This window comes from Rhinopithecus bieti, unplaced genomic scaffold (genome assembly GCF_001698545.2).
Source record: "Rhinopithecus bieti isolate Rb0 unplaced genomic scaffold, ASM169854v2 scaffold_22452, whole genome shotgun sequence".
Lineage (NCBI taxonomy): Eukaryota > Metazoa > Chordata > Mammalia > Primates > Cercopithecidae > Rhinopithecus > Rhinopithecus bieti.
In genome coordinates, this window is record NW_016810444.1 from 681,972 (window position 1) to 700,939 (window position 18,968).

Genomic DNA, 18,968 nt, shown 5'->3' on the forward strand with positions numbered 1-18,968 from the left:
CAATACTTTTTTATACTCAATGAAGGCTTAAACTTGTGACATTTGAGCAGATTTTAATACAGTGATAAGGAATTCTTGATAAAGATAGGAACGAGCTTGATATATTAGAGAAAAATTAAGAAGATCAGTATGGCTAGAACCGAGTGAATTAGATATAATAAAGTCAGTAAGTTCAGATATAGACAGGGTTGCCATCTGTGCAATCTTGGACATTACAACAAATTTGAATTTTGTTCTTTTGAAACTATTGATAACAATCCACTGGAAAATTTTAAATAAATGAATTTGATTTTGAATTGGTTAATTTGCAGAAAGAGGATCAGGGCAAGAGTAGAATTGCTCTTTGTAGTAACCTACAAATGATTCTTGCCTAGAAGGGCTGAGACTGATATGAGTCACTAGAAATTGTTGCATTTAAAATCTATTTTGAAAGTGGAGCTTCAAAATAATAGAATTTTACTATTGGACCAGAAGCAATTTGTTGTGTGGGGAAAAGAGGTGTTATTTATTGTGATAGAGAAAATTTGGAGGATAATAATTTGTAGCAGCAGGAGGGAAGCCGGAAAGTTAGGAAAAACCCTAGGAGACAGAGTGAGGTCCCTGGACGTGTTGATAAAGTGTTCCTGGAGGAAGGGTGTGGTCAATGGCATCAGATTGCCGAGAAGTTAAGTGAAATGCAGGATTGAGAATTGACTCCTGAACTAGGTAGGGTGGAGGTCACAGATGACCTTGTCAGAATTGTAGTAGTAAGTACAACAGCCTCTGTAGACTGTGTAGAAGAAAAAATCGGAGGTGAGTAGGTGGGGGCTATAACCATAGTCATACATTTCAAGGACTTTTGCAATAAAGATAGCAGATAAACAGTGTGGTAGATGGAAGGGCAGTAAGGGTGTGGGAAAAGCCTGGAAAAATGGGTGATACTACAGTAGATTTTTGGTGACTGGTTCAATCCCATAAAGAAATACAAATTTTAGATGCAGAGAAGAAGACAGACATAACTGCAGAAGCAAAATCTTTGATTAGGCAATAGAATGTGGAACCCAATGCGAGGGTAAAAGAGAAGCCAAGGGATTTCACTTGAGATAACAGGAGAGAAGCCAGAGTATAGGGCATAGGTTGCATGTGGATTGGCCACCTTGGTGGTGATTATGATGAGATCATTCTGTTCTGATTTCTTTGAACTTCTCACTGAAAGTTTTGAGACATTTCCATAAGATGTGGCCAATTTTTGATATTGAAACATCCTTGCAATTCTCTTTTAAAATGATATATTATTTTTAGCACAGTGTTGACTTGTTCATGTACTATAATTTTCCTAGTATCTTTGTAGTCCTACACATTTATTTTGTGAATATCACAGAACAAATTCAAAAGCTTATCATTTTCTATGTTTTAGAAAAATTTAAATATTTGAAGATTATATGTTCTTTAATGATATAAAAGCCAAATATTTAAATTTGCTGTGTCTATTGACATTGCAGGTAAGAGGTGGTTAGAGAAAGTGTCCTGTCAACTTCTTCCATTTCTGTCAACTTTGTTCATATTCAACCTTTTCTTAGCTCTTGAGTCAAATTTAGTCATTTACATTATCTTACAATAATGCCTATGTTCCTGAAATTTTAGATTCAGAAAAGTTTTACCATAAATTCTTTGCCTCTAAAAATAGATCATACTGGCTCCTTTAGAAAATCACTTCAAATTTTACTAAAGAATGGCAAGGGACAAAGAGAGGGAGAGAACTGAGTGATGAAAAAATAGGGAGAAAAGAGTATAGTGAGTTCTAGGAGGAACAACATTCTCGTTCTTCATTTCTCTAGAAACCCCGATGAATTATTTTAGAGAGTTTAAGTATTGCTTAGCCCCTGAAACTTCCTCTCATTTGTTAAATATTCCTTATTTCCCTAAAATTATAAGAAAATCAGTAAATCATCAGAGAATACTTTTCACAAAACTTTGCACTGGTTCTATAAAATCTAGGAAAGGAGAGGAACAATGTCAGCTGACTTGATTAGGATAAAGGAGGAGGGAATCTTGCTGGAAACATCAAAAAAAGACAACAAAAAACCCAAGAATAATCCCTTTTCCTCAAATTATAAGCAACAATGTAGTGCAAATAATGTGCTAGGTGCATAGAAAGAGTGAGCAAGCAAAAAAATAAATTAGGAAGAAAAGTGTGGTTAGACAATCAGACAGAGAGACAGAGAGAGAGAGAGAAATAAATGGGCTCTTAACTACCTCATTGCAGTAATACCAGCAAGTTATTAAACACTTTCTGCCTTGTTGTATCTTGTCTATAACCTCCTTCCTTGTTTGTTTCAGAAAGCAAATAAGCAGATAAATGTACTTCCAAAACCCATGACAGGAACAATGTGCTTACAACAGTAACTTTAATATAGCAATGAAAATATAGGTATAAAATATAGACATAGTAGATATAATAGATATAGGATAGATACTAGGAATAAAATATGACATAATAGCACTAATCAGATACAAGAATAGTAAAATATGGACATCTAGAATATAAATAGATATAGTATAAAATATAGATATAATGATAATAATAGATATAGGTATAAAATATAGACATAACAAGATATAATGAGATCATAGGTATAAAAGTAGACAGAATAAATATAATAGATAATGGTAGGGCGCGGGGGAGCGTAAAATATAGACATAATTGATATAATAGATATACGTATAAAATATACACATAATAGATATATTAGATAAAGGTACAAAATATAGACATAATAGACATAATAGATATACGAATAAAATATGGACATAATAGACATAATAGATATAGGTACAAAATATGGACAGAATAGATATTACAGATATAGTTCTAAAATATAGACATAATAGTTATAATAGATATAGGTTAAAAATACAGACATAAGAGATATAGGTATAAAATATAGAAAAAAAATATAGCAATGAAATAATCAGCATGTAATTTCTGACTACTTTCTCTCTTTCTGGGGGTTTGTGAATCTGGAATTTGAGGGTCATGAACTGGAAGCATCAGTTCAGGCAAATACATTTTTAGCAACCGCTTATAGCAAGAACATCTTATATTCAACTTTCTGTGTCTAGCCTGTTTCCCTTTAGAAAGTGACCTCCAGTTCCATCCATCTTTCCACATTGGATGTTATTTCATTCTTTATGACTGAATAGTATGGCACCGTGTATATATACCACGTCTCCTTTACTCAATTATCCACTGATGAATACTTAGGTTGGTTTCATAGCTTTGCTATTGTGAATGTTGCTGCAATAAACATACAGTTGAAGGTATGTATTTGATACATGATTTCTTTTTCTTTGTGTAGATACCCAGTGGTAGGATTGCTCAATAGAATGCTACTTCTGGTTTTACTTATTTGAGAAATTATACTGTTTTCTGTAGAAGTCATCCTAATTTACATTCCTACCAGGGGTGTGTAAGAGTCCTCTTTTCTCCGTATGCTTTCTAGCTAGCATCTGTTATTTTTTCCCCGAGACAAGATTTCTCTTGTTCTTGATGTCTAGTTTTAATCCATTTTGGTAAGAAAAAATAGTTTCTGGCTTTTGAATTTATACAGACTTGGTTTTTTTCCTATGATATGATCTTCCATATCTTAGGTTGCACTCCTTACTGGCTTGTATGGTTTCCATAGAGAAGTCTGTCGCCAGTCTAACTGGAGCTGATTTATACGTTATTTTCTTCTTATTTCTTCCTTTGTTTAGGGTCATCTTTGTCTCCTACAATTCAGAGTTTGATTATCATATGCCATGGGGTAGTACTAAGTTTGGTGTTCCAAGACCATACTCTATTTGTATAGTTATATCTTTCTCATATTTTGGAAAGTTTTCTTTTACTATTTGTTTGAATAAACTTTCTACCTCTTGCTTTGCTGAGCTTTCTCCTCAATGCAAATAAATCTTAGGTTTTGTCTTTTGAGATAATTTTCTGTATCTTGTAGGTGGTCTTGTTTGTTCCTTTTTTCCCCTCTGTGCGTTTTCAAACAGTCAGTCTTTGAGCTCACTAATTCTTTTCAGTGCTTAATTCATTCTGCTGTGGAGAGCCTCCAAGCAGTTTCCAATTCAGCAAATCTAGTTACCAGTCCCCAGATTTGTTTGATTTTTCAAAATTATTTTAATCTCTGTTAAAATTCTCTGATAAATCAATAAATTGCTTTTCTATGCTCTCTTGCAGATAACTGATTTCCTTAAAATTGTTATTTTGGATTCTTGATCAGAGAGCTAACCAATTGTAGTGTTACTGGGGTCAGTAACTTGTTTGGTACCTTTGTCCTTTTGGGAAGGCCCTGGCTCTTTGCTTGCTGTTGTGTCCTGTGGGTATACTTCTTTGTCTTTCCATAGAAGCGTTGTTAATTAATTCCAGTTTTTCAAGTCTGGGTTGTGTTTGCTGTTATTGAGTCTATTTGCTTGGCAAATCCTCACTAGTGGGTTGTTGCCTCTTTTTTGACTCTAGGTGGTGCCTTAACCTCACTTTTACCTTGTCTTTGGTAAATGGTTGGAGTATTAAGTGTCCTAAGTGGGAAATATCCCAAAGGAATTACCCTGGAAGTATGAGAAACCTGGCTAGGGGTTATGGTCTGGTGACCTAAGGAATGTACCTCCTAAAGCATGGTGCTATTGAACATCTACTCAGATTTGGCTTCTCCTTTGGCCAAGTTATGAACAGTGTCCAGAACTGGAGATGATCTTCCCTCCTCCCTATTTTGTCTCTTGTTCTCTTCAGGAATATTCCTCCTTGAGGACAGAGAATATTCATCTTCCCTCAGGGAGTCATAATGCATCTCATGGGCTAAGGAAGAACAAGTTTCTTGCCAGGGAATCCAAGGTGGTGAATGACCTTTTTGAGAACATCAATTTCACTTTATTCACTCTAAAATCCATGAATTGGGGGAGATTCTCTGCATGTGTGGTGCCAGGAAGAATAGGAAGGTGGGACATCACAGAGGTGGAAGTACCATCTCATACTGTCTTCTTGATGATTTTCCCCTTCTCTTTGGCCCCGAGAACCATCTCATTTTCATACTTGAGCTATATATTGTTCCTGACATAGATCTCAATGCTCTATATTTGTTTTTGGTATTCTGTTGGTTAGGGGAGTGAAGTCAGCTTGCCTCTACACCAATACTTTGGAACCAGTGGGTAGTAATTTTGTTGAGACAATCATATGCTGTCTCTGAAACCACATTGACCCTTCAGAAAAAAATCATCCCTCTTCCTGATCTGCAAGAATCACTGCTGACACTTTGGAGCTGGTCTGGGTTCATCCCATTCCATCCAGCACTGCTGGCACCTATGTACTCCTCTCATGGGTCTGAGGACAAACTTGCACAGCCTGTGCCAAGACCATTGCCAGTACCTACCTGCATGTAACACCTTGGATTCTTAGGACTGGCCTACATAGGCCATTGCCACTGCCATTACCACCGGCACATTCAACCCAGAAGCCTGAGGATTGTCTTGCTACTGCTATTGCTATTACCCATGCCAGACACATTGCACAAAGTCCCAAGAACCACTCACTTACTAGGTCCACCGCTGCAACTTCCAGCACCACAGGAAACTGGCTGGAGGTACAATAATTGACCCAACTGAATCTGCAGATATTGGTATCAATGTATGCTGTGTGGAGGCTCAAAGACTGGCATGCTCATTCCACTGCTGCCACCAATGTGGGTAGAAGACTGGCCCATCTAGTGCCCCTGTTCCCATCAAAACCTCACAAAAATTTTTACTAACGACCTCAGTCTTAGCAACTGAGGAAATCCCAGATCACTGATGCTGACTAGAGACAGAAACCTTACAGATATTATGCTAGTGTATACACCCAGAATCAAAGCTAAAGTGCTGTATGCAACCAACCCTATAGATATATCTATAGAAAAATGGTGTTCGCCTATGAAAGCCAATCAAGAAGAGGCTGTTACTCCAGACGTGCATATACTAATATAGGGACTCAAGAAACATGAAGGTGCTAGAAAACATGACACCCCTACAGGACAACAATTAGTCTTCAGCAGGAGATTGCAACAAAAATAAAATCTGTGAACTTCTAAAAAATTCATAAATATTATACCATAGAAGCTTAAATATAATAGAGCAAAGATAATCAATACAAAAAATCAGAAAAAAAATCAGAATATGAATAAGAAATTCACGAGATACATAGATGTCATGAGAAAGACCAAACAGATATCCTGGTAGCAAAGAATTCAAAGAATAAAGTAAAAAGAATATTTTTCAAAAGCTTCAACAATAGATTAGGTAAGGCAGAAGAAAAAAATTCACCATTTGAGGACTAGATTTCTGAAATAAACCAGATAGAAAATATAATAAATCATCTAAATAAAACCAGTATTAAATATAGAATACCATGCATTACCAAAGGTTTGATTCTGAGTATTCCAGAATGCTCAAGAAGAAGAGATGGGCAAAGGCATGACAAAAATTTTAAACTAAATAATAGCTGAAAATTTGTCAAGTCAAGTCTAGCAAGAGATTTAGACATTCAAGTAGAGGACCTCAATGATATTCAAATGGATACAACCCCAAAAATCCTTCCCCAAGGTATACAGTGGTCAAACTGTCAAAAGCCAAAAATCGATAAATCTAAAAACAGTAAGATAAAAGCATGAAGTCAGGATAAGGGAAACGTCACAGATTAACAGTGATTTTCACTATAAACTGAAAGGAGAGAATAAAATAATATATTTGAAGTGTTCAAAGGAAAAAATCTGCCAAACTTCAGAATGAAATAATAATAACGTTTTTCCCTAAAAAGCAAAAACTGAGAGAATTCATCACCACAAGGACTGCCCCACAATATATGTTTAATGGAATATGCATAAGTGAATCCTGCTCCTGAAAGCAAAAGTACACTGTCTACCATTATGAAAACACAAAATATTTAAAATACTCCCTAGTAGAGCAGACAAATGAAGACTTGAAATGATTTAAATTTCACTATTACAGAAAAATACTAAACCACAATAATAAAAAGTGAGAGAGAAAGAAACAAAGTATATGTAAAACAATCAAAAACAAATAACAAAATGAATGAAGTATTTTCTTGCATATGAATAATAATCTTCATTGAAAATTGATTAAATTCTCCACTTGAAAGACATAAACTGGCTGAATGAATTTTTTAAAAATATCTTAACTATATGCTGCTTACAAGAAACTGACTTCACCTGGTAAGACACATCTAGACTGAAAGTGAAGGGATAGAAGAAAATATCCCGTGTAAAAAGAAACAAAAAGCAAGTTAAAACAGGTACATTTACATCAGATAAAATAGACTCTATGTCAAAAACAGTAAGGAGAGGAAAGGAGGTTATTATATAAGAATAGAAAGATCAATTTAGCATGAGGATGTAACAAAACTAAATATATGCCCCCAACACTAGAGCACCCAGATATATAAAGCTATCATTATGACATCTAAAAGGATAAATAGATTCCAATACAATAGTAGCGTAGACTTTAACACCTGACTCTCAGCATTAAACAGATTATTTAGACAGAATCTACAAAGAAATATTGGACTTAATCTTAAGACTAAAGAGACCCAATACACATCATAGACATTTTTATCTAACAATTGCAAAACATACCATTTTTCTCATTAGCCTGTGGAAGATTTTCTAGTATAGACCATATGTTAGGTCACAAAACAAGTCTCAGTACATTTTTAAAAAGCAGTATATTTTAAAGTATTTTCTTAGACCACAATGGATAAAACTAAAAATCAATATTAAGAGGAACTTTGGAAATTGTAAAAATACGTGGAAATTAAACAACATGCTCCTGAGCAGCCACTGGGTTGATGAAGAAAATTCTAGAAGAAAATTAAAATGTTTTTGAAATATGACAATGTAAATACAACATACAGCACAAACAGTGCTAAGAAGGGAGATGTTATGAATAAATTCTTTCATCCAAAAGTGGAGAGATTTCAGTGAAATGACCCAGTGATCCACCTGAAGGAACTAGAAAACTGAGAACAGACTGAACCCCAAGTTAGTGAAAGGAAAAATATAATAAAAATAAGAGCAGAACCAAACAACTAGACACTAAAAGAAATACCCCAAACTCAATGTAATGAAAAGTTCGTTTATTGAAACAATAAATAAATGATAAATAAAATTCCTAAATGTCTAGCTAGGCTATGCAATATATATCTATATCTATAGACAGAGAGAAAAAACTGATTGAAACAAAATCAGAATCTAAAAAGAAGATATTACAACTTATACCATAGAAATACAACTGCATATTTTGGACAATAATACACTAATGAAACGGTATGTTTTGAACAACGATACACTAAAATTGACACCATGGAAAAAGATTAATTCCTCGACATATACAACTCACACAAAATGAGCCCAGAAAGAAGGGTAAACCTGAACAGATTAATAATGAGTAAAGAAATAGAATCAGTAATCAAAACAACATCTCCCAACAAAGCAAAGTCCAGACCTAGATGGTTTCACTGATGAATTCTACCAAACTTATAAGGAAAAAGGAACAGCATTCCTCATCAACAATTCCAATGAATTAAGAGAATACTTCCTAACTAATTTTACAATGCCAGGAATACCCCAATGCTAAAAACATACAAGAACACAACAACAATAACTATAACAAAAATTAGAGGTCAGTATTTCTGATGAACACAGACACAAAAATCCTCAACAAAATGTGAGCAAACCAAATCTAAGAACACATCAAAAAGATAATTAGCAATAATCAAGTGTTATTTATTCCAAGGATGCAAGAATGGTTCAGCATACATGAATCAATCAATGTGGTACATCACATTAATAGAATAAAGACAAAAACCATATGAGCATATGAATAGATGTAAGAAAAAGCATCTGATAAAAGTTAGCATCCTTTTATGATAAAAATTCCCAACAAACTACACAAAGAAGGAATATACCTCTATATAATATAACCATGTGTGACAAACTCACACCTAACATCATACAGAATGGGGAAAACTGAAAGACGTTTCTCTAAAAACTGGAATAAGACAGCACTCAGTCAACATTTTACTTTATGTCATGTCCTAGCGAGAAGAATCAGGCAAGCAAAAAGAATAAAAGCCATCCAAATTGGAAAAGAGGAAGTTAAATTGTTCCTGTTTGCAGATGACATAGTCTTATATTAGGAAACACACATTAGGGCCTTTCAGAGGATAGAGGGTGGAAGGAGAAAGAGGATCAAGAAAAATAACTAACAGTACTAGGCTTTATACCCAGCTGATGAAATAATCTGTACAACAAATCCCTAAGACACAAGTTTACCTATGTGACAGTTGTACATCTGAACTTAACATAAAATTTTAAAAATTGTTAACATAGAAAAAAAAATGTAAACTCCACCAATAAAATTTAGGACTATTCAGTAACATTGCAGAATAAAATATCAATATGCAAAATTAGTAGCATTTCTGTATACTAACAATAAACTAGCAGGAATGAAAATCAAGTACGAAATTCCCTTTACAAAGCTATAAAAATTAATTACTCAGCAATACATTTAACCAAGCAGACATGCTTACCAGCTACATGACTAAAAATGTCAGGCAATCATATTGATCTTTCATTTTTTCATCTGAAGAGTAAACATAATGCGAGGAATTATTAAAGGGCTGCTGTAAGGGATAAAAGAGCTAATGATATAAAACATTATTACTATTCTAGGTACAATGGGATGATCATTACATCTTTGGCTATATACCCATATATGTATGAAAATTTATTGTATGATAATGAAGCAATTCAACCAATGAAGAAAAATTGGTCATTCCATGTTGCTTGGGGACAATTCAATATCCAATTATTTTACAAACTAATTTTAGATTTCTACCTCACAGCATGTGCTTCCTCACAGCAGATGGACTGGTTTCTGAGAGAACAAGTCAGAATTACATGGCATTTTTATGATCTAGACTAAAAAGTTACTAAGCATCACTTCTTACACACTCTATTGGTCAAAGCGGTTACAAAGGTCCACTGAGCTTCAAGGGGAGGACTCCGATGTCACCAGTTGCAGGGAGGATATCAAGGTCCCATTGCAGTCAGAAAGCATGAGGTGAGAGATAATCTTTTGGCCATCTTTGGAAGGTATGATCTGCCACACATTCCAAATTTCAAGATGCTAAAAGTAGGCAGGTGCATCTAAAAATCAACAAATGTGGTAAGAAATCTATGGCAGAATTTACTACAAATATTGTTAAGCGGAAGAGAAGAACCCTGTTCTGAGAGAAAAGCTACATGTTCCCCTAAAAGAAAAGTGAGTCTGTCATTAGTCACTTGAAAATAATTCCCTTTTAAAAATGCACACTTACCTCTTCTTATATAATTTTATAACAATATGAGGAAGATTTGTGTTGCTTTTAATCCCCTATAAAAGAAGGTGTGATTGTATTTTTCCATAAAATTTGAAATTGAGTAATTAAAAGTTTCAAAACACCCCGACATTGCTAAAACAGTGGTAAGCTGAGGCTAGACACTTGACTTTAGGCTAGTGAGCATTGTCTCCTTCTACAGCCCCAACCACTGACAAAGTAACACCGGCTCTGGGACCAGGACATGGGAGACGCTCTCAGGCAGAAGCCTAATAGTTGTGCATATGATATACAACTTTGTATTTTGGTATACAACTTTCTGACCAATCTCCCTCGTGACTTTCCGAAATTTTAGATTTCTGGTGATAAATGATTCAAAATTTAGGTCATTTAAAATGATATTCACAATTTAACCAGTGTCTCCCAAGACACGATGGAGTGACCAGATGTTTGATTTTGAGTATGCCAGACAGAGAAGAAATGGACAAAGGCATGGAAAAAATTTTAAACACAGTATTAGCTAAAAATTTGTCAAGTCTAGCAAGAGATCAGAACATCAAAATATAGGACCTCAAATATATCCAGGCTGACACAACTGCAAAAGGCCTTTCCAAGGCACATAAGAGTCAAAGTGTCAACAGTCAAAAACAAAGAGAAAATTCTAAAAGCAGTAAGATAAAAGCATCAAGTCATATGTTACGGAAGCCTTATCAGATTAGGAGTGATTTTTCACAGGAGAAACTGTACAGGCCAGGAGAGAACGACATGACATTTTCAAAGTGTTAAAAAAAATTCTGTCAGCCACCAATACTGTCTCCAGTAAAGCTAACCTTCAAAATGAAATAATAATAAAGTTTTTCCCTGAAATTTCAAACCTGAGAGAATTCATCACCACTAGACCTGCCCTACAAAAAAAATGCATAAGGGAATTCTATACCTTGAAGCAAAAGGACGATATATACCATCATGAAAGCACAAGAAACAAAAAGAAGTTCAAAGGGGCCAAAATAAAACTGTAATGTGGATGCCTAATGATTTTCCATCAGAACTCTCACGTAATTGCCCTTGTTTCATAAGATATATGACCAGGAGCACTGTCAGGGTGAAGGACTCTGACGAAGTTTTCCCAGGCATTTTTCTACTAAAGTTTTGGCTAACTTTCTCAGGACATTTTTATAATAAGCAGTTATTGTCATTCTTTGGACCTCCAGAAACTCTACAAGCAAAACACGGAGAGATTCCCAAATAAATTTTTGCCCTGACCTTTGCCCTTTGCCCATCCACTCTTGCTTTGACTGGACCACTTCCACCTCTTGGTAGCCTAATTGCTTTGATTGTTCTTTGTTTTCAGATTGTGCCAGTAAAGCCATGTTTCAATTCCTGTTACAATTCCTTAAAAAGTACTTCAGGATATCACTTTTTTGATAGCTACTTTTTCAGGGAAAGTTCTGTTCTTGTCTGTAGCTCTTGGTGCAAGAGCTTGGGCATTCATTGCATGGAAAGTTTTTCTCAACTTTAGTTATCGAGTTAGAATCATGTAAGCTGAAACAATTGAGAAGGCTGCAGTGTTGGCTCTTGTCTGTACTGTTAATCACCAGTTCTCTTTTATTAGGGTGTAAGCAAGATAATTTTTTCCTTGCAAATTAATATGAGTGGTTGGCTGATGTAGGCTTTATGTTCAACATCATCTCATCCCTCTTAAAATGAGTTATCTATTTGTGAACTTCTTATTTTTTTGACCATTGTCCCCATAAACTTCTTGTAAAGTAGCAGTGATTTTGCCATTCTTTCACCCAAGCTTCACCAGGAATTTGATGTGTATATTTGCTATAGTTTGAGCAAAGTTCATGTTGGTCTTATAAGGGTTCTTTTCAACTGCTGTCTTAGACTTCTTAACCCTATGAAGTAGATCCTGTTCAGACATGTTATAACAAGACAGTCTGAGTTCGTTTTGGTTCAAAAAAGTGTAAAAATCCATGCACAGTTGTTTAAATACAATATGCATTTTTCATGAACTTTGAAAAACCCAATGTATTACAGGAAGATTTCATAATATAAGGTTTGCTATAGATACCTTTGCAGTTTCTAGGTGACTAGGCAGACTCTTGGTTTTCTGTTTTTTCCCTGGCATAAGTAGGGACATGTTCTGAAGGGGGAATATATTATCACTTGTCAAATATTCTCTGTCTCTCTATGTATGCAAATGTCTTATAAGGACACGTATCAGATGGGACTGTGTGCCACCATAACAGCTTCATTTTAACTTAATCCACACATTTCAATCCTTGCCTCCAAGTATGCTGAGAAACCTGGTCATATTCTGAGAAACCAGGAGTGAAGGCTTTCATCATATAAATAAGTGGAAACAGAATTCAGCCCATAACACTACCCAATGTCTTCTCAGTCAAAGACAGCAGTTTCATTTTGTTGTTCAAATGTATTGGAATCATGTCTGCTTTTCTTTCACTGAGGCCTGATCCATGAGCAAATCCAGTGGGCTCACCTCTAAATACCTCACAATATGAACACTTGCATATTCTCTACTACAGGGCTGTGGTGCATGCTATGATTCTCTCTCCAGGAGGATGTTAAGAACCTTAACCGGGTCTTGATAACATTCTTGGTATCAGCTCTCCTCACAGTAGCCAGAATGACCTTTTACAGATGAAAATTAGATCATATCACATTTGTGCTTCAAATACACCAGTATTTTTTATTGCACTGGTAATAAGATCTAAATTTCATATGTCAACTCTTTCATATCCACATGACTTTCTCTTTCTTGAAGAGTGGGAGATTCTTTGAATAGGACAGAAAGGAGAATCTTCCTCAGCTTCATCACAAACCAGCTTGTCTGCAATACAAAAGAGTTGTCTCCCAGGAGAGATGAACATGAAGAGAGTGGATGGACTTGTGATGTGATGGAGTGAATTGCATTGAGTCCCTGTGGTCTGGGAGGGGTTCATGTGAATTGGTAGAATCCTTGTGCCCATTGAATCAACTAAACATTCTTATGATATAATTAGCAATGAAACAAAAATGTCTCTGAGAAATCAAATTTGCATAGATTTTCTAAAATCATGGCTACAAAATTATGATACTGGTGTACATATTTTAATATTATGTTTTAACTTCATAAAGATGTATCTCATAACTATTTTAGGGTATTATTCTATGAACACAGTGTAGCCATGATTTATTATAATAAAAATATTTCTTAAGCATTTACTGTATGCCATTTAATCTTTAGAACCAGCTTATTATGGAAGAATACTGTTTATTACCATCTCAATTTTATAGGTGAGCTGCCTGAGACACATGCCAAAGTTGTTAGAATGATAATAAGTGTTCTGGATGGCAGTCAGTTCAGAGCCTATGTTCTTGTCTACTGTACTCTACCACTTTTTTGTTATTTACTTATGCATTTATTTACTCCCAAGAAAGTCAGAAGAAATGAGGTCCAGAAAATAAACTCAGGTACAAGTAATAAGAGGTGGGTAAGGTAAAACTTGTCCTGAGACCTTAACAGTTGTGGTAAGAAAAACTCTTGAGTAAATAAGTTTGTTTCTAAATCACAAACACATTTACACATAATTCCCCAGTCCTGTTTTTCTTTTCATCTTTACATGAAATATACTCATTAGAATGTGGACATCTTTGGGACCCCCATGTTTTCCTCCTATGGACAGGATAGGTAACCTTACTCCTCTCAACTTTGTTTCAGTAGCATGTGTGGAGATAGCTGTCCAGGATTTGATAATGCACTACTTGGTCCTATCCAGTTGGCTCTCTGTTACAGAGAAGCATTCCACTTTTTCTCTGGTGCCACAGAGCAGAAACAGTGAATTTATTCTCTTTTCAAATTCTTCACCTGCTCCCACAGGCCTGGAAAAGCATTTAGTTCAGCCTGTACCCACTCTTACAATTTCTATGTTTTATTTATGCCTGAACTTTTAAAGTACTTACTAATGAGAATAAAAAGAATGAACAATGCTTTTGATTATGGTGTTTTTGTAGAGCACCCTCTAAAGTGCAGGACCCAGGATAGGAGACCCTCTTGAAATACAGAGTGCCCAACAAAATGAATGGGAAAGACCCACGTCAACTTATATCTAATTAACTCTTAATGATAAGAAAGATCCTGAACATTCAACTTCGAAAAAGCAGTCATAGAGACGATACTGAGAATCAGAATCTAAATGGAACAATAGAAGTCAGAAGACAGTCCAACAATGTTTTCTTGTTGTCATTTCATTTTATTTTTGTCTCTAGATGTGTGTTTACTTATTGGAACTCAGATGGGTTTCTGTGTTAGTTCATTTCTACTGCTCTGACAAGACCATAAATTGGGTCATCATTAAAGAACAGGAATTTGTTTCTTACCATTCTGTAGGCTAGCCAGTCTAAGGTTAAGGCATCAACAGATTCAATGTCTGGTGAAAACTTCTCTTTTCTTCCAAGATGGTTCCTTGTTGCTGCCATGGAGCAGGGGTTTAAAAATTCTAAGTAAAAGTAACACTCAAGCTAGAATCCTATATCCAGTTAGGTCATCATCTAAGTGTGAAGGTAACATAACCCCTCTGCCAACATGAAAAATCTTGAAATATTTTGCTTCTCATATGCTGAAGCTATGCTAGCAGGTATTTCACAGAAGAAGAAAACCAAGAAAGAGCAAGACAGTAACTCAGAATATACATTATCCTACTTAAAAAGGAGAAACGGGAATTTCCAGGACAAAAGCCAATTATCTAACATTTGAGAGTGAGGAAAATTGTACTGGGAGGGATTTTGCAGGTCTGTTGGAAGTTGAAGGAAGACTTAGATGTTTTTAAAACAAAGCAAATAATTGAGAAAACAGGTATTATTAACTTTGTAGTTGGGCATGGGAGTTTTGCAAGGAAATAAATGTAAGTGTAATTAATATGTAGATTCAGATACAGAGTAGTGTTGACATTGGTGATTGTAGAATACAATTATGAAGACAAAGCAAAGAAAACCTCCTTATTCTAAAAAAAAGCAAAATATTTCACTACCAAAGCAACCTCAGTACTTGGAGATGTCACTTGACTTTCAAGCGGGACTTACTAGGAGTGGGCAGATACATGCCTGCCACTCACCACTCTGGTCTCCTCATTGTAATCAATTTGAGAAAAGAAGAGCTTGTTATAGAGGCCAGGTGGGGGCTGAAGAATTGGAGGTGGGATGCTTTTCCTTCTCCTCTCTAGTTGTCTACTCCTCTGTTGTGCCCAAGGAGACAGATGCTTAGAGATTCACTCCATAGAGAAGCTTCACATGGCAGCTAGGTGTTCTCAATGCAAATGATGTGTGTGTCTGAGAGAGAGAAACAGAGGAAGAGAGAGAGACAGAGAGAAGGGGGGAATTGGACAAACAAAAGATGAAGCCACAGTTTCTTTTATAACTTAAATCTCAGTGGTAACCACACCACCATTTCTGCCATATTTTATTGGTCACACAAACCAATCCTGATATAATGTGGTAGGAACTACTTGAGTGTTAATATTAGATAGTATGAATATTGAATAAGGTTATCTCATAGTGACAATGATAAAATAAATAAAGCAGGTTAAGAAGAATAAGGGGTTCTGTGTATTCAAAGAAGGCTTTAATGTGGTGAGATTTGAACACATTTGAATAAAATGCAAACATGTTTGATAAAGGTAGGAACAAACTTGGTATGTTGAAAGAATATTAAGAAGGCCAACCATACTGTCCAAAGAAACCCACAGCCTCAATGCAATCCTTATCAATATACCAATGTAATTTTTTCACAGAATTAGAAATATAATCCAAAATTACTTATGGAAGCAAAAAAGAGCCCAAAGAGCCAAAGCAATCCTAAGCAAAATGAACAAATTGGGAAGTGTTACATTGCCTAAGTTCAAATTATATAAGACTATGGTAATGAAGACAGGATATTACTGGTATGAAAATAGGCATATAGATCTGTGGAACAGAATAAAAGAATGAGAAATAAAGCAACATGTTTTCAGGCAACTGATCCTTGACAAAGCAGGTAAGAATGTACATTTGGGAAATACCACTTGTTTCAATATCTGATGCTGAGAAAATTGGATTGTCATATGCAGGAGAATGAAACTGGATCCCTATCTCTCACATCTCTCATATAGAAAAATAACTCAGGATTGATTAAAGACTTAAGTGTAAAACATCTACATATAATAATACAAGACAATTTCTGGACATTGGCTCAGAAAAGAACTTATGAGTAAGACCTGAAAAGCACAGGCAACAAAAACCAAATTGGACAAATGGCACTTAATTAATCTGAAAACAATCTACATAGCAAAATAAATCATCAACAGGGTCAACAGACAACCTGCAGAATGAGAGAAAATATTTGCAAACTATGTATCCATCAGGGAACTAATATGCAGAGTATACAAGAAAGTCAAACTACTCAACAACAACAAAAATTTTCATTACAAAGAAGATAAAGAACATGAATAGTTGTCTTTCAAAAGAAGACATACAATTGATAGGCCAAGGCAGGCTGATCACCTGAAGACAGTAGTTCGAGACCAGCCTGACCAGCCATGGCGAAATCCTGTCTCTACTAAAAATACAAAAATTAGGCTGGCACGGTGGCTCACTCCTGTAAAACCAGCACTTTGGGAGGCCAAGATTGGCGGATCCTGAGGTCAGTAGTTCAAGACCAGACTGACCAACACAGCGAAACCCTGTCTCTACTAAAAATACAAAAATTAGCCAGGCATGGTGGTGTACACCTATAGTCCCAGCTACTCGGGAGGCTAAGGCAGCAGAATTGCTGGAACCCCAGAGGCGGAGGTTGCAGTGAGCTGAGATCATGCCATTGCACTCCAGCCTGGGCGACAAGAGCAAAACTCCATCTCAAAAAAAAAAAAAGTCCTTGAACCAAGGAGGCAGAGGTTTCAGTGAGCGAAGATCACGCCACTGTACTCCAGTCTGGGTGACAGAGCGAGATTCCCTCTTGAAAAAAAAAAGACATACAAATGGCAAAACAGTAAATGAAAACATGTTCAACATCACTAATCATTAACGTAGTGCAAATGAAAATCACAATGAGATATCATCTTACCTCACTCAATCAGAATGGCTATGATTAAAAGGGCAAAAAGCAACAGATGTTGGTAAGGATATAGAGAAAGGAGAACTCTTATACACCCTTGGTGGAAATGTAAATTAGTAGGACTTCTAATTAAAACAGTATGATTTCTCAAATAATTAAACTAGAACTACATTTCCATTAAACAATCCTACTACTAGGTATCTCCCCATCTCCCCAGAGGAAATGTAGTCAATATACCAATACATACCTTGACCTGTATGTTTATTGTAGCAACATTACCAGTAACAAATATATGGAATCAACCAAAGTAGCCATCAATGAATGACTGGATAAAAAATGTGATTATATATACACAATGACATACTACTCAGTCGTAAAGGGAGAATAAAAGTACATATTTTGCGGCAACATGAATGGAACTAGAGGTCATTTTCTTAAGAAAAACAGGCTATATCCAGAAAATAAAATATAACACTCTGTCACTCACAAGTGGTTGATAAAAAATGTGTTTGCGTGGATGTACAGAGTGAAATGATAGACAGTGAAGACTTGGAAGTGTAGGAGGAAGAGGGATTGAATAGTGAGATATCAGTTAGTACATACATTGTCATTATAGTGATGAATATCTTAAAGCTGTGACTTAAGCTCTATGTAATCTATGTAACAGAATTGAACTTGTAACACATATTTTTGGCAAATAAAATAAATAAAAAAAAAAACAAACAGAAAATCTTGACATACTGCTCCCTAACCTCTGCCATAAAAAGAAGACTACTACCTGTGTGGCCATAGTAGCATGAATTAAGTATGGAGCAGTCCCCAATCCCAGAGACAGTTAGGGCTCAATACATAGGACTTTAGCCATAGTTAAAATTAGGATTTTGTTCTTATCGAGTAAAAGTGGTGGCAATCAACTGGAAAACATTAGAAGAGTAACATAATGTTTAAATAATGACTGTGGGGAATTGACTTTTGAGAAATATATAGAACTACTATTTGGTTTAAACTGCAGATGAGGCTTGCTTAGATGGGCTGATAGAAATGAAAGTGGTTAAACTGGCTGCAGTAGGAAATTATTCTGAAGGTTGAACTTCATGATAATATAGCATATTTGACTAGACGTAATGTGATATAATAGGAAAAGAGAAGACTCAAGAATAAATTTTAGCTGGCTTAATTAACTAGATGAATGTAGATGCTATTTACCAAGATGAAATTGAGTTGGAAGAAGAGTAACTTTGTAGCTGTAGGAGGAAAGAGGCAGAGGTAGGAGAAAACCTAGGAGAGAGTGGGAGGTGTCTGAAGATATTGGTAAAGCATTCCCAAAAGAAGGGTAAGATCAATGGTGCTAAACCACTGAGGGGTCACAGGAGATGGAGGACTGAGAATTGACTCCTGAAATGAGTGGAATGGAGGCCATAGATAACCTTGACAAACTTGGAGTGGAAACAACAAAAGCATCTATAATGTGTGTAAGAAAAAATTGAAGAT